Consider the following 17524-nt stretch of genomic DNA (forward strand, 5'->3'; position numbering starts at 1 on the left):
CAACCTTTTCATCTCATTTGTATTGGTTCTGAACGTTCTTCCTTGCAAAAGAAAACAAGAATGTTAAAGTTCAGAATGATGGCCAGCTTCAAAGATCTGGAGTCCTGATTCTGATCACTGGGAAGGGAGTCCTCCAGAGAGGCATCCAAACCAAGAAGGAATGACTTTCATGCCATTGCTTCTTGAGGCCTACGCCCACCCCACATAAAAAGGGAGAACCAGAATATGTAGTGTTAATACATACTTTTGAACATCTAGCAAATATCTACCTCTCTTGCACAGGGTTGCGGGAGGTGTGGGCCAGAGAGCAGCACCGTCTCTGGGGGTGGCCGAGGAAGAGAGCAGTGGGGAGTGAGTGCACAAAGTGGACAGGGCTCTCCACTGGCAGGTCTCCCCTCTCCAGCACTGAGTCTCAGGAGTGCAGCCCCTGCCCCCAAATAGTTGGGGGTCGTGGGGTTGGGGAGGCCGGCGTCAATCCCCGAGCATTGTGTAGCAGTGCCTGGAGACAGGGGAGGCTGGGAATGCCCCATGGCCATGTGTCAGCCTGGTTTCTCAGTCTTACGGGGTGGGGGTGGGGGAGTCTGTCAAACTAGTAAAAATAGCCTGTTGGCAGAATTCCCTGATGAAAGGGCCCTGTTCCCCCTCCCAGAAAGCCATGAGTACAAACTGGAAACAGAAAGTGACCTGGAAGTACAGTCCACCGGCCACTCCCTTAGCTGCCCTGGGCTGATCACTGGCCAGCAGTCCATCCTGGGGACTAAGGGTCCTCTCTCAAAAAGAAGCTGCAACAGTTTGGGCCTCCCCCAGGCCCCAGGGTTCTGCCCACGTCACCCATTTATGCTTGGAACGGGCCAGGATAATCAGCCAACAGCAGGACCAAAGTCCTTGCTTGTGTTTTACTCCCCATGATGGGGGAGTACCCGGAAGAGGCCCGCACAGGAGCAGAACCACCTTCTTCCAGGAGCCATTTACCAGGGCCTGTGCCAGGGTCGGAGGCCTGTTACCCCAGGACCATGCTGCAGTTGGCCTGCCCCAGAGGCTACAGCTGTCCCCTGTGTATTCCTTAGAGCCCCATTTGTGAGGCACCTTGCAGGGTGGGGGCTTGCCGAGGCGTGCTATGACAGCTGCTTCCCCGCTCGCAGCCTCCAGAGGCCAGGATGACTCGGAGTGGGGCCGACCTGACTGGTGTTCTCTCCAGAATCCTCTCTGTCCTCACGTGCTCTGCCATTCACTTGTGCAGCCTTGAGAAGGGCCAAAGTCAATGCCCCCAGACCTCCCTTGGAGCGTTGGTGAGAGGACCAGGGATAATACAGAGAGCGAGCAGGCTGGTACAGGGGCACGCGTGTTCTCGCTGTTGGGGACAGCCTGACCCGTGTCCCAGCTCACACCGAACGCCCAACGCCCAGGCCAGGCCTTTGCAGCTGGGTGGCCTCCCTGGGGCTCCCCGCAGCTGAGTTTCACTGCCCCCTTCTGGCAAGGGCGCTGGCTGTGCTATCTGCTCCCTCAGAAACTCGCTCGCGCCCAGGTCTCCCCAGGTGTGTTCCCAACGGGGCTGGGGGCTCCTCCACCCCTGTCTGGGGTCTTTTTTATTTTAACCCAAAACCGCAGTAGAAGGCGAGTCTCACGCAAAAGGCTGAGGTTGGGGGCCTTTCCGGCCCGACACCGCCCGGCGGGCCCGCCCCTACCGCTCGCCCCCCGCCCCTCCCCCCGACACGCTCCGCCCCTTTCTCTCCGGGGCGCCGCGCTTGGCGGTCAGGGTCGCGCGAGTCCGCAGACCGTTTCCGCTCCACCCCGCCCTGCGGTTTCAGTGCACTGCCAAGTCCGCTGTCCCCTTCGCTGTCACCCAAACTCCCTCTGACCTCTCAGGCGGGCCGGGAGGCTTCGGCGGACAGCGGGTCCCGCTTGTCCGCGGTCCTCCCGCCGAAGCAGAGCGCGAGGGCAGCAAACCGAGAGCGCGCGCGTGCGGGTCCGCGGGGGCCTCCCTGGGCCTGCGGGGCTGTGTGCGCGTGAGAGCAGCCTGGTGGACGCTGACTCCACATGCTGTTCAATTCACGCACTTCCAGGGTACGGTTCGGGGGTTCCAGTACATTCACGGAGGTGCGCAACCGTCACACAATCCATTTTAGCTTTTCATCACCCCGAAAAGAAGCTTGTACCCCGCAGCTCGGCCCCGCACCCCATGAACGATCCGAGCTCACTGGTGTGTACCCGCAGCTCGGCCCCGCACCCCATGAACGATCCGAGCTCACTGGTGTGTACCCGCAGCAGACCCCGCACCCCATGAACGATCCGAGCTCACTGGTGTGTACCCGCAGCTCGGCCCCGCACCCCATGAACGATCCGAGCTCACTGGTGTGTACCCGCAGCTCGGCCCCGCACCCCATGAACGATCCGAGCTCACTGGTGTGTACCCGCAGCAGACCCTGCACCCCATGAATGATCCGAGCTCACTGGTGTGTACCCGCAGCTCGGCCCCGCACCCCATGAACGATCCGAGCTCACTGGTGTGTACCCACAGCCGGCCCCGCACCCCATGAAGGATCCGAGCTCACTGGTGTGTACCCGCAGCAGAGCCTGCACCCCATGAACGATCCGAGCTCACTGGTGTGTACCCGCAGCTCGGCCCCGCACCCCATGAACGATCCGAGCTCACTGGTGTGTACCCCGCAGCTCGGCCCCGCACCCCATGAACGATCCGAGATCACTGGTGTGTACCCCGCAGCTCGGCCCCGCACCCCATGAACGATCCGAGCTCACTGGTGTGTACCCCGCAGCTCGGCCCCGCACCCCATGAACGATCCGAGCTCACTGGTGTGTACCCGCAGCAGACCCTGCACCCCATGAATGATCCGAACTCACTGGTGTGTACCCGCAGCTTGGCCCCGCACCCCATGAACGATCCGAGCTCACTGGTGTGTACCCGCAGCAGACCCTGCACCCCATGAATGATCCGAGCTCACTGGTGTGTACCCACAGCCGGCCCCGCACCCCATGAACGATCCGAGCTCACTGGTGTGTACCCACAGCCGGCCCCGCACCCCATGAAGGATCCGAGCTCACTGGTGTGTACCCGCAGCAGAGCCTGCACCCCATGAACGATCCGAGCTCACTGGTGTGTACCCCGCAGCTCGGCCCCGCACCCCATGAACGATCCGAGCTCACTGGTGTGTACCCGCAGCAGACCCTGCACCCCATGAATGATCCGAGCTCACTGGTGTGTACCCGCAGCTCGGCCCCGCACCCCATGAACGATCCGAGCTCACTGGTGTGTACCCACAGCCGGCCCCGCACCCCATGAACGATCCGAGCTCACTGGTGTGTACCCCGCAGCCAGCCCCGCACCCCATGAACGATCCGAGCTCACTGGTGTGTACCCGCAGCAGACCCTGCACCCCATGAACGATCCGAGCTCACTGGTGTGTACCCCGCAGCCGGCCCCGCACCCCATGAACGATCCGAGCTCACTGGTGTGTACCCGCAGCTCGGCCCCGCACCCCATGAACGATCCGAGCTCACTGGTGTGTACCCCGCAGCTCGGCCCCGCACCCCATGAACGATCCGAGATCACTGGTGTGTACCCCGCAGCTCGGCCCCGCACCCCATGAACGATCCGAGCTCACTGGTGTGTACCCCGCAGCTCGGCCCCGCACCCCATGAACGATCCGAGCTCACTGGTGTGTACCCCGCAGCTCGGCCCCGCACCCCATGAACGATCCGAGCTCACTGGTGTGTACCCGCAGCAGACCCTGCACCCCATGAATGATCCGAGCTCACTGGTGTGTACCCGCAGCTCGGCCCCGCACCCCATGAACGATCCGAGCTCACTGGTATGTACCCCGCAGCCAACCCCGCACCCCATGAACGATCTGAGCTCTGTGCTCTCGCTCACTGGTGTGTACCCACAGCCGGCCCCGCACCCATGAACGATCCGAGCTCACTGCGGTGTACCCGCAGCTCGGCCCCCACACCCCATGAACCATCCGAGCTCTGTGCTCTCGCTCACTGGTGTGGCCAGGTTAGCATCAGGCTGCCAAGGTTTGTGAGTTCTTGTCCCCTGTGAGCGCACGGCTCCCTTCTCCCATCCTGCCTCACACCGTGGACTCTTGTCAGACTCTGGGGAAGATGGGCACACTCCAGTCTGTGAAATAGGAGGGTGTGTGTGCATGTGTGCTTGGAAGGGTACCTGACCTGGGACTGGGCTCCCCTCAGTGCTGTGTCTCTTGGCAGCCCTGCGCCTCCTGTCGTGGGCTCAGTGCCCCCTCCTCCTCTGGCTTCCAGGAGTTTTTGCCCCAGGAGCTCTTCTGACACTCCACTGCACCTCTTCAGCTTCCTGAAAGACAGTACGAGCTGGTCCTGATTGGCCAGTTCTTTTCTGCCCCAGGTCACAGGTCACTGGGCAGGCCCAAGGACAATACCCTGGAGCTGATTAATGGGGACTGAGTCATTTGCACAGATCCTGAGGACCTGTGGCTCCCCTTGGCCAGAGCTTGTGGCAGCTCAGGGTCACTGAGGAGAGGTTTCGTGGCCCAGGCTCACACCTGGAGAGGTCACCCCAGCCGCCACATCTTTGTCTGGCTCCTACGTGAGCACCCAGAGGTGAACAGTCTTCTTGTTGCTCCTACTGCATGTCGACAAACCATAGCAATGCCGAGCGGTGTTATTCCCTTAGAGTCTTCTTTGCTCGATGCAGAAACTGAGGCCCAGAGACTGTCCGGCTGCAATTTCTAGGTTTTCCAGGACGGCTGCAAGTTAAAATATCCTGTATGGGGGCGCCTGGGTGGCTCAGTCGTTAAGCGTCTGCCTTCGGCTCAGGTCATGATCCCAGGGTCCTGGGATTGAGCCCCGCATCGGGCTCCCTGCTCCGCGGGAAGCCTGCTTCTCCCTCTCCCACTCCCCCTGCTTGTGTTCCCTCTCTCACTATGTCTCTCTCTGTCAAATAAATAAATAAAATCTTTAAAAAAATAAAAATAAAAAATAAAATATCCTGTATGATTTTTTTTTTTTAAGATTTTATCCATTCATTTGACAGAGACAGAGAGAGACAGAGAGAGCACAAGCAGGGGGAGCGGCAGAAGCAGAGGGAGAAGCAGACTCCCGCTGAGCAGGGAGCCATCCCAGGACCTTGGGATCACGACCAGAGCTGAAGGCAGACGCTGAACTGAGTGAGCCACCCAGGAGCCCCATAAAATATTCTGTATGGTTTTGACAAAAACTAACAAAAAGAGAGGTTCACGAGAGAATGGGATAACCAGAAGATGGAAGCAGCCCGTGTCCAAGGATGGATGAACAGATAAACAAAAGGTAGCTTATCCACACAGCAGAATATTACTAAGCCTTGAAAGGGGAATAAAACCCTGACACCTGCTACAACATGGGTAAACCCGGAGGACAGTGTGCTCAGTGAAATAAGCAGACACAAAGAGAGAAATGCTGTGTGATTCCTAGAGCAGGCAGGGACAGAAAGCTGAGTAGAAGGTATGGGGCTGGGGGAGGGGAGCTAGCATTAATGGGGACAGAGTTTCAGTTCAGGGTGGTGGGAAGAGTCTGGAGGTGGACGGTGGTGAGGGCTGTACATTTAATGGTAGAAATGGTAAATTATATCTTAGGCACACTTTACCACAACTTTAAAAAAAAAAATCCATGGACCAAAAGAGAGGGGGAGGGGGAGGGGAAGAGAGGAGAGGGGAAAAGGAAAAGGGAGAGAGGAAGGGGGAGAAGGGGAGGGGAGGGCAAGAACTTCCCAGGGACGCAGCAGTGCTGTGCTGTCTGCCTGGGTCTTGTTTGCTTGCGTTTGACTCTGCAACCTAGACGGGTGGTTGGAACCACGGGTGGTTGGAGCCACGGGTGGGCGCCGTGGACATGGGAAGGTGCTGAGCCCAGCACAGCCACCAGCCCCAGGGCAGGATGATCCCTTTGTCATCACCCGGGGTGGGGGGGCACTGTTGCCAAGGCTCCTCCACCACCAGACCCCGCACCTCGGAGAGGAAGAGCTGCGGGAGGAGGCGGTGGGGGCACCACCTGCCGGCAGCGTAGGCAGGACCGTGCGGGACACCCTGAAGCCAGCTGGCCATGGGGCCCAGAGAGGCCTCTTGGTACACAAGAGCGATACAGAACCCGATCTCGGGACGGGGAGGCAAAGGGATAAGGAGTCCCCTGCCGGCCTCTCCTGTGTCTGTACGCGTGCGCGTGCACGGTGCGTGTCTGTGTGCAGAGCGTACTGGGAGTGTGTGTGTGCATGCACCGCCAGGGAAGCAGGCACGCACATAGACGTGGGCTCACACTGTGCACACGCACGCACACGTGTGCCCGTATACCCACGCATGCACACATACGTGTGTACACACATACTTGCATGCATGCTGGCGTGTAGTGGGAAATAGGATTGACCATCTCTCTGGAACTGGGGAAAGGAAGTGCTAAATAAAGATTCTCCATATGGAAAGGACCAGTGAGGGCTTCTAAAAAAATTGGAAGTTGGGGGCAGGGACTGAGGGGAGTAGAATCTTTCCAGAGGTCTCATTATAGGTGGGGAGGAGGGGAGAAAAGGGGAATAAATGTCTTCTAGAGACTTCATCTTGGTGGGGGTGGGGTGTGAGGAGTAGAGCTTCTTAAAAGCTCCCTGCTGCCAGATCAGATGTACCATTTGGCACTGTGCCGGTGACATGTGAGGTCTCCCCACAGCTGGCAGCAAGAACTGAAGCTCCCTCCTCTGACCAGAGCCCCGGCCCACCCCTTCCAGCCCCGTGTCTCCAGCATGGGCCCAGACCCTGTTCAGAAGGCCAAGTCCCGTGCAGGCCCTGCCCTGCTTAAAACCAGCGTCCTCAGGGCGCCTGGGGGCTCAGTTGGGCGTCTGCCTTCGGCTCAGGTCATGGTCCCAGCGTCCTGGGATCGAGCCCCGCATCGGGCTCCCTGCTCGGCGGGAAGCCTGCTTCTCCCTCTCCCACTCCCCCTGCTTGTGTCCCCTCTCTCGCTGTGTCTCTCTCTGTCAAATAAATAAAATCTTTAAAAAAAAAAAACAAAAAACCCCAGCGTACTCCTGACTGGGGTGGTGTCAAGCAATGCAGCCGCTTTGGAAAACTGGAGAACGGTTTGGCGGTCCCTCAAGAAGGTGAGGGTAGAGTTACCAGGTTACCCAGCAGTTCCCTAGAGAGTTGAGAACATCCGTCCACGTGGAAATATGCATGCACATGTCTGTAGTAATGTTCTTTTATGCGTAATTATAGTATTATAGCCCAAAGTAGAAGCAACCCAAATGTCCATACCAGATGAATGCATAAACAGAATATGGCCTGTCTGTATGATGGAATATTTACTGTTCAGCCGTGAAAAGGAATGAAGCACCGATACCTGTCACAGGACAGGTGAACCTTGAAAACATTGCGCTGGGTGAAAGACGCCCAGACTCAAGGGGCCCCGCACGGTGGGGTTCTGTTTATGTGAAATGTCCAGAACAGGGACAACAGAAAGTGGACTGGGGGCCAGGGAGGGAGCTGGGAATGGGGCTGGGGGCAGACTGCTGACGGGCGAGGGGTCTACTCCTTCTTTGGGATGACAAAAACATTTCAGAACTGGGTAGAGGTTATGATTGTACATCATGAATGTATAAAGAGCCACTTAACTGTATACTTTAAAATGGCTAAAATGGTGAATTTTATGTTAAATGAATTTTACCTTAAAATAACACAAATTAGCCCTGGGGACTGAACTCAGATTCCTTGCTGGGGTTTAAATGGTCCTCACCGTGTCCCCTTTCATGCCCCCACAGGAATGACCTGCAGTTCCCCAAGAGCATCAGTGTCTCCTGCCCCAGGGCCTTGGCACGCACTGCCCCTTCCGCCTGTAATGTTTTTGTCTCTGACCTTTGCTCAACTTAGTTCCCTCTGTTTCCCCTCTCCCCAGTGAATGATACTGATCTGGTGCCCTTGGGGTGCACAAGTGGTAGGTGACCGAACAGGGGTGGAGGGGCCACCACCCTGAAGGCAGTGGCTAGGAGGCCGAGCTTGGAGGTCAGGCGCCCAAGCTGCAATTCTTGCTCTGCCACCAGCTGTGCCACCTTGGGCAGGCGACCCCCCCCCAAGCCTCTCCTTTCTCAGCTGTGAAGTGGAGATAATCCTAGCGCCGAGCCCGGAGGTAGTGGAGACGGTTGATACGGTTTAGAAGAGGGCCTGGAGCCAAGGAATGGCCGTGCGAATACTCGCTGTTCACATAATTACTGTTTATTTGGGAAATGAGTTATCATGCGGGTAGCAGTGCTGGTGGGCGCCAGCAGGGCAGTGGATGGGACCCGGGCCCGACAGTGGCCTCCTGCTCAGATCCCCACGGCGAGTCAGGACCCACGTCCACCCTCGCCTTTGGACCGTGCCCGTGCACTGAGGATGCTGGGCCCGGCACTAATGATGAGCCCCACTTAATTAACAAAATTCGCCAACTGGTTCCCTGTCTGAGGGCGTGAGGAGGGACGAGCCAACTGTTGTAAAGTGAACAGCAATTCCCAACCGGACCAGGAGCACCAGGCAGGCGCAGGCTGCGGTTTATAGCTTCCAGCAACTTCTGTGACCTTCCCCAGAGGTCTGAAGGCGTGACCTCAGCCCGGCTGGGGGGGGGGCGGGGAGGCAGCAGGAGGGGTCGGTGGCGGCCCGAGCGGTCTCCCCGGGTGAGAGGCTGCTTGTGGTGTGCGCGTCCCACAGTGCTAGTGCGCAGCTGCTGGCTGAGGAAAACCCCGGGAAATGCTGGGCTCACCTGGGCCCGGCCACCGGCAAGCAGGGGCACGCAGCCTGGGCCCACCAGCAGGGAAAAGGAAGTCAGGTCATGACCCCAACCGGCCTCCAAGGATCAGCCCAGGCGCAGGCGAGGCTGGGACGGAGCCCAGGGGTCGGCTGGGATTCTAGCCCTCGTAGGCATCTGCTCTAAGAGCAACCACCAACCTCACGTGGCTGTCTAAATTAATTAAAACGAAACAAAAGTACGGATCCACTTCTTCAGCTTCACCAGCCACGTTCCAAGTGCTCAGTGATGCCTGGATTGGACAGCAGAGAACAGAGCATTTCTATCATTCTGGAAAGCTCTCTTGGGCGGTCCTACAGAAGACCAGGGGGGCCCAACTGGGTGGGAGGTGTGGGGGGCATTTGGCAATGTCTTGTTGCCACAGTTTGGGGCTTACTGGTACCTCGTGGGTAGAGGTCAGGGATGCTTCTCAGCATCTACAGTGCACAGGGTGGCCTCCCACAGAGAATGATGCAGCACCAAGTGTGGGACTGAGAGGTAGACCCCTGCCCTAGACCGAGCCAGCACCTGATTAGCTTCCTTGCCCACTTGATGGGGGCCTCGGTGAGCCTGGCTCCTAAACCTAGATCAGGGGAGGATGTGAGCCCAGAGGAGCCCAGAGGAGCCCAGAGGAGCCCAGGCAGGGCTCCGCTGTGCCGATCCACGGGCGTGTCCCCTGTCCCTCTGCAGGGTGGGGGCCAGACTTCCTGAATGAAGCTGGTTCAGATCTGACATCTGGAGTCCTGAGCCTCAGAGCTGCAGGGGTGAGGGACACCCATCTCACATAACTGAACACTTGGACCTTCCCCCACCTGCTGGGAGCCGCGAGCAACTAGCCGTGGGAGCTGGGCACGGCATGAGTCTTTGGTCTCTGGTGGTGTCACCGGGTCACCCAGCTCAGGAGCACCCTCACCCCCACGCCCAGCCTCCCAGGAGGGCAGAGGCCTTGCTCCCACAGCACACAGTAGGACCTCAGCATTTACAGAAGGGACGACAGAGGGACCAGCGGGGGCTCGAGGCAGTCCGCTGGGCCCTCGCCTCTCCTCTGGCAGAGAGGGCAGGGGCAGGGTCCAACTCCGACCTTTGGCCCCAAGCTCCCACCCCTTTTCTGGGTCCCTGTTTACTTCCCAGCTCAGGGAGGTGGTTTGCCGCTGGCTCAGGTGGGCTCGGAAACAGGAGGTGTTTTTGGAACTTGCCCTGCTGTCACTTACTGCCCGTGGACTCAGGAGCCAGCAAAGTGGCCCCAAACTTTGTTCCTGGGAAGCAGGCCCCACAGCTCTCCTGGAGCCCAAGGTTGGAGCCCCTTGGCCTTCTAACCCTGCTCAGTGGGCTGGCGGTGACCCCGCCGACCCCCTCCTGCAGCTTCTCCTGGCCACATCACCTCTCCCTTCTGTCCTCTGGGATGATGGCCCCTGGCCTAACCCCCAAACCCTGCCATCCTCTGTCCATCATCATCTCCTGCCAGGTTGGGTGGGGACTGTCCTCTGGTGGGGGTCTAGACCTGCTCCTGCCCCTTCCCATCCAGCCACTTCCCAGAGAGCCCCTTCTTGGGGCCCTGAAAACGGCAGGGCCCTAGATGCTGTTTCAGGTGCCAGGGGCGGTGGTCTGCAGGTGGGAGGTGAGGCCCATGCGACTGAAGCATCTGTGGTTCTGGCCTGAAGGAAGGGAGGCTGATCCCTGAGTTTCCCTGCCAGATGAAGCAGGCTGTTAGCCTGCCAGGGCAAGGCCGGGGGGTGGGGAGGGCTCGTGCCGTGCCTGTTCCTAGCCTCAGGATGGATGGTCTCCCCTCTCTCATGGCCCACGGTGTGCCCGGCAGCTAGGCCAGCCGGGAGAGTTCAGGTCTGGCGCCCAGCATTCCTGCTCACACCTTGATCACCTGCACATGTCTGCATCTCCAACTGTGCTGCGTGGCTGGGCAGTGAGTCACTGGGCCAGGCTTCTCCGGGCTCCAATGCCTGCTGGGATGCCCCACCTGCCCCAGGGGAGCAGGGCCTCTGCAGGTGCCCCCCACCCCATGAGCTGAGAACTTCCCCAGCACCCCTTCTCTGGAGGCCCCCCAGGTCTGCCCACCCCAGGCAGGCTTGGGGCTCCCGCCACGCACCCGGAAGGCCCTGTGGAGCAGTCCCTGCAGGGGTGGGAGCTGGGGCCTCTGAAGAAAGAGGGACCCTACCCCCAGCAGTCTCCTCCAGTCAGGATGCCCCCCCAACTCAGCCGGCAGAGGGGCTAGCTGTAAGCATGCCTCTTTGGGAGGCCTCTGGGAGGGGCCCTGGGCGCTAGAGCAGGAGCGGAGGGTACTGGGGTCTGGTCATGGCGAGACTTGGAGCACAAAACCAGCCTGGGAGTACAGGATGTGGGTCGAGGGGGCAGCCGTGTGGGGTCTGGCATCGTGTGGGACACTTGAGCACCGGGAAAGGGCAGCCGTGTGATCGTCGTGATCGTTAGAAAGGACTGCAGTGACTTCGAGAAAGGGGTGAGCTGGTGAAGGCAGCTGGCTCTAGACCAGCTCTGCTGCAACTAGGACTGGATTCCAGAAACGCAGCTTAATTCAGAGGACCGCCCCCCCCCCAAGCAAGGATAAAAGGAGAAAAGTAAAAGTAGCAATCGGTGGAGGATGGGGGACGGAGGATGGAGGGTGAACACAACCTAAAGCTGCCTCACCAATCATGGGAACAATCATGTGAAATCGCTCTGGCAAGAAAGAAGGGAAAAAGCAGGACAATGCAAACAAAATACACGAGAGCGGAAATAACAACAGACCCAACATAGACCTAAAAAATAAAAGAGTTAGGAACATCTAAAAATTAATAAAACGGGAGACCTAGATGAAGTAGACAAATTCCTGGAAAAATATAAAATGACCAAAAGAAGGGCAAACAGGAGAACAGGAATAGACCAAAATGTGGTTGTGGGAACCCTTCCCTCCCCAGCCTGGGCTGCAGTTTGCTCTGTGAGGGGGTCCCACCCTGAGCCCAGGGACCAGTAACTCCTGTCCTGGACAGAATGTTCTGGAAAGTGGAAAAGAGGCAAGGCGGATTGTGGCTCCTAACCAGACAAGGACAAACAAAAAGAAAACAAAGGAGGTCTGTTTCACTCAGGAACTTTGGTGCAAAAAATCTGAAATAAAATACTAGATAACTGACAATTACAAGTGAGAAATCGACCTCGTGGTCTGGGCGTCTCTAGTCTCATGTCAAACAGTGTCAGTGCCATTTGTCCCATTAATAGACTAAAGAAGAAAGATCCTATGATTAACTCCGTAGGTACAGAAAAGCCTTTGACACTTGTATTGAACGCAGTATTTTGTCACTGATTATAAAGCTCTCAGCGCAATAGCAATAGAAGAAGCTTTCCTTCCCAGGGCGGAGTTATAGACGCCCAAACCTGCAGCACCATGTACGCAGGGGAGAAGCTGGGGGCCAACATCGTGACCAGGACAAGCTGCCTCGTGACGCTGATGCTCCCACGGTCCCAGATGCTACGGGACCCGGCAATCCTGCTCTGCGGTGGACTAAATGTTAGTGCCCCCCACCCCCATGCCTATGCTGATAGTGAGGAGGCGAGGCCTTTGGGAGCTGACAAGGTCACGAGAGCGGAGCCCGTGATGGGATTTGTGCCCTCTCACGAAGGTGCCTGGTAGCTTGCTCGCCCTCTCGGCCGTCTGCCAGGCCACCAGACGAGCCGGCAAGAAGACAGCAGTCTGTGAGTCAGGCAGCGAGCTCTCATCAGGCACGGGCCCTGCCAGCACCTCGATCTTGGACTTCCAGCCTCCACAACCATAAGAAACAAATATTTATTGAACTAAGATGTGCTCCTAGGTATTTACCCAAAGGAGTTAAAAATTCATGTCCACAAAAAAACCTTCATGCGAATGTTTCCAGCAGGTTTGTTCATAACTGCCCCAAATTAAAAGAAACTAAGATGTTCTTCAGGAGGGGAGTCGGTAAAGAAGCTGGAAGCAGTGGAATGTTGTTCGGCAATAAGAAGGAATGAGCTGTCAAGACACAGGAAAGCGTGGATGAGTTGTAAATGCCTGTTGCTGGTTCAAAGAGGCCAGTTTGCAGTGGCTGCGGGCTCTGTGCGTCCCTTTATTCAACATTCTGGAAAAAGCAAACTATGGAGACAGTAAAAAGACCAGTGGTTGCCAGGGTGGGAGGGAGGAGGGATTTTTAGGGCAGTGAAACTATTCTGTGTGATTCTGGAACGCTGGACATGTGAAACCACACATTTGTTAAAACCCATAGACTGTCCAGCAGAAGGAGCAGGCCTTAACATATGCCCACTTGAGAATCATACAGGAGTGGAGGCTGTGAGGGTGGAATGACAGAGGAATCTGGCTGCGCCACAAATGCATGAAGCTACCACACGGAGGGAGGGGGGACACGGTGCTGAGCCAGGTCCCTTTGGAAATGAGCGGGGTCTTACTGTAAGGAACTGTAAGGGGTTCCCTGTAAGGAACGTCACAGGACCTGCACTGCAGTTGGTAAAGTCGTTTCCCACGGGGTACCCATCAGCAGTTCTGAAACCATGGCCCGCGCACTGGGATTGAGTGATTGAGTAGGTGGGTGCTGGGTGCTGAGTGCTGGGAGTCAGGTGGGAGTTGACAGAGAAGCAAGGGGCAGAGTAGATCGATCCATGCAGTGTGGGTTAGAGGTGGGACTCATGCTTAATATAGATACTTATGGGGAAATGTGGAAATATTTATAGATGTGTGTGCAGACGTGGGTTAGCGCGCGCACACACACACACACACGCATCTCCTTGCTCTGTCAGCGGAAAGGCAGTGACACCAAGAAGCACACCCAGCACCTGGATCTTGGGTTTCTCATACCTTTCTCCAAGAAAAGGAACCAGGGCCACTTGGGGAAATGGCTGATTTGAGGACTGGGACGTTGCACGTGCAAGAGGATCGTGCGGCATCTTGTAGTGCTAGTGTTATGGACTGAATCGTGTCCCCTCCCCCCAAAATTTCATAGGTGAAACCCTAACCCTCAGTGAGACTGTATTTGGTGACAGGGCTTTTTGGGAGATAATTAAGGTTAAATGAGGCCATAAGGGTGCGCCGTGATTCAACAGGACTGGTGTCCTTGCAAGAAGAGGAAGACACAGCAGGGGTGAGTGCACAGAGGACAGCTGTGTGAGACGTGGGGGAGAGGGTGCTGTCTGCCAGCCATGGAGAGAGGCCTCAGGAGAAACCAGCCCTGTCGGCATCTTGATCTCGGACTGTGAGGAATCAATGCCTGTTGTTTAAGCCCCCAGTCTGTGGTGCCTTGTTACGGTAGCCCTAGCGAATACAGCTTGAAAGTACAGAATTGCTCAAAAACAAAACAAAACAACGTCCCACATGAAGGGGGCTACATCAGAGGGACACAAGCTGAAGGAGCCCCCAATGGCTAAAGCTGGACTGATTTGGGCAATAAAATAAATTAAGTGTTGGAATGAATAGATGTCTGTGAGTCTGCACCGACATGAAAATGATCACATGAGGTGCGCCTGGGTGGCTCAGATGGTTGAGCATTTGCCTTCGGCTCAGGTCATGATCTCAGGGTCCTGGGATTGAGTCCCACATTGGGCTCCCTGCTCAGCGGGGAGCCTGCTTCTCCCTCTCCCTCTGCTGCTCCCCCTGCTTGTGCTCTCTCTCTGTCAAATAAATAAAATCTTAAAAAAAAAAAAAAAAGAAAGAAAATGATCGCATGAGCAAATACATAGGGAGAAAATCTGTGCACAAGAACCAGAGTGACATGAGTGGAGGCTCTGCCCTCCCTACCCCACACATGGTCCTCCCCACATAACACACGATACAAACGAGGACCAGGTGGTCACGGTCACATCCACGGGTCACATTGAGAGCACCGACCCCCGCGTGACCCGATGAGAAGGGCGCTTTGCCTCCGTGGTCTCCTCCCCAAACCCCCAAGGCGAGACTAATCATGAGAAAAACATCGGACACAGCCCAGCAGAGGCACAGTCTCCGAAATCTCTGCCCAGCACTTCCCAGAACTGCCGGGTTACCTGAAACCAGGAAAGTCAGAGACATGTCGCAGCCAAGAGGCGCCTGGGGAGACGTGACGCCTAAATGTAATGTGGGATCCTGGAACAGTGAAAGGACACTTAAAGACACTTGGTATAAACTAAAGACATTTGAATAAAGAGTGGACTTTAGTTAGTAATAATAATCATCAAGTATCGACATTGGCTGGTGAATTGTGAGGATGCTGAGTGGATGAGAACTCTGTAACTTCGTAACTTTTCTGTAAATCTAAATCTGTACTAAAATAAAAAACTTTTTAAAAAAGAAAAAAAAAAAGGTATTTGCAGTAGGCTCCTGATTGTCACCCCAACAAGTTACAGACCTTCCCTGCTATTCTTAGCTTCGCTGATAATTTTACTGAGTATTTAAGTCTATAATCCCTCGGTGGTTGCCTAGCGCTGGGAGACGGGGTTTCTCCCCGGCGTGGTGGAAACGCTGTACGATAGTGGGGGCGGCCGCACCGCTCGGGGTGTACCGCCAGCCACCCAACTGGGCGCTTCCATACGGGAATTCTACGGGAGACGCCTCGGCTCTCAACCAAGACCCTGTTCTTAATCCGGCAGCCCCCGTGCTCCACCGCCTGTCTCTGGGGCCACACGGCCAGGCGTGTCGTGACTGGCGAGTCGGGCCCCCAGACCCACACCTGACCTTATCGCCCGCGGCAGGGGGACGCCGGGGCTGACCCACCAACAACGACCCCGCTCCGGCCTCGGATTCGTGTTCCCCAGCCTCCCTCCCGAGACACGGGACAGTCTCCGACCCGCGCGTGCCGATTCGGGAACCCCCACTGGAAGTCGCCCTTCTAGGAGAGGAAGAAGGGCGAACACCTCCGCCGAAAAACCAAACCCCAAAAATACCCTGCCCTTCTCCGCAACCGGCTCTGCCTTAAATAGACATCCCTGGGCTCTGATTGGTTAGTTAGAGTCATGTGCCCACCGGTGGCCCAATCGTCGAGGCTCCGGCTTGTATTGTGATTGGCCAGGTCGGGTGAGGCGGTCGGCGCTACGGCGGCCGGGAGGGCTGAGGGCGGGCTCGGGGAGCCGGGGCTCCGGTGTGGCTCGGTCCCGCAGGCCCTGCTCTGAGCCCCTGGGACCCCCTCACCCCTGGCAAGCTGGTCGTCCAGTGTGGACAACCCAGAAATTCTAAAGATCCTGCCGTCTTCCCTTCAGGCTTTCGTGTAATGAAACCTTTCAAACACGCAGCGAGCGCCGCCCAGCTGGTGCGTTAGCGCTCACGGCCCTCGGCGCCTCTCGCTGTCGGGCCCGGCCTGCACATGCCGCAGGTTCACAGCATCTAACTGGGGTGCAGACCGACCTACGGCGGAAACCCCCAAAGTGACGAGACGCGGACCCCCGGGAGCGCTCGGGGCCCTCGGCCGCCGTCGCCACCCTCGGGCACTCTCAGACACCCGCTGCCACCCTCAGACCCTCGGTCACCCCGGACACCCTCGAACACCCTCAGACACGCTCAGACACCCTTTGCCACCCTCGGTCACCCTCAGACACCCTGAAACACTCGGTCACCCCGGACACCCTCGAACACCCTCAGACACGCTCAGACACCCTCGGACACCCTCGGACACCCTCAGACACCCTCAGACCCTTGGTCACCCCGGACACCCTCGAACACCCTCAGACACCCGCTGCCACCCTCAGACACGCTCAGACACCCTCGGTCACCCTCAGAGCCTCAGACACCCTCGGCCACCCTCAGACACCCTGAAACACTCGGTCACCCCGGACACCCTCGAACACCCTCAGACACGCTCAGACACCCTCGGACACCCTTGGTCACCATCTACACTGGCCCTTGGCCAGCCTCGGCCACCGTTTGCACAGGACCAAAGGGTTGGCATTTCATGACTTCAGTTCTCACATGTCTTCCAAAGTACAGACAGAACCCACAGACACTTCTGTGCTTAAACAGAATAAGTGCATCCTTGCTTGCGGTTACCCCCCACCCCGTGGTCCCACTGGCCCCGTGAGGCCATGTCGGGGGTCTTACTTTCCTATGTCTTGAGATACTTTGCTACTTCATCATCCTGGGAATTACTTCATCATCACTTATCAACTCTTCCCAGCGCTGCCCACAACGACTGAGATAGTAAGAGAGCAAAGGATGAGGGCATCACCTGGAAGGGTGACAGTGACACCGCTGTGCGGGGCTGACCTGTGCGCTGTCCTCTGTCAGGACCGTGTAGGTGGCGCCTGCACAGGGGCTCCACGGGCTGCTGTGTACTCTCACCCCGCACAGCTGAGGGTTCGAATCTTCCATCTGCCATCCATGAAGGCAAAGAGGAGAAACCAGACAGATGACAGATCAGAAGACAAAGGGGACAGAATCGCTCGTTGCCCCACTGATGGCAGGAGAACAACTGTCCTCAGATGATGAGGTTCCAGACAAAGCATCCCAGACTCGAGGTTCAGTGAGTGAACGGTGTGTTTCCCACCCGGTGAGTCCGTCAGCAGGTGGACGTGACCACGGTATCCTGTGACTGCACCTGGGCCATCCCGTGTGCCTACAAGGACCCAGGACAGTATTCCTTCTTCTTTTATGATGTCTGTGCTTCAAAATGTACTTGATACAAATACAAAGAGGCTTTCTCTGTTTAAATTCTTACTAAACCTTCTAATAAAGACTTTTATTATTCTTTTATTTTTACTTTTATAAATTATTTGTAATCTGAATTAAAGTATAATAAATAAGAGGCCTTTTCCGTTTCTTGCCATGCGG

Source organism: Halichoerus grypus, chromosome 2, assembly GCF_964656455.1.
Source record: "Halichoerus grypus chromosome 2, mHalGry1.hap1.1, whole genome shotgun sequence".
Lineage (NCBI taxonomy): Eukaryota > Metazoa > Chordata > Mammalia > Carnivora > Phocidae > Halichoerus > Halichoerus grypus.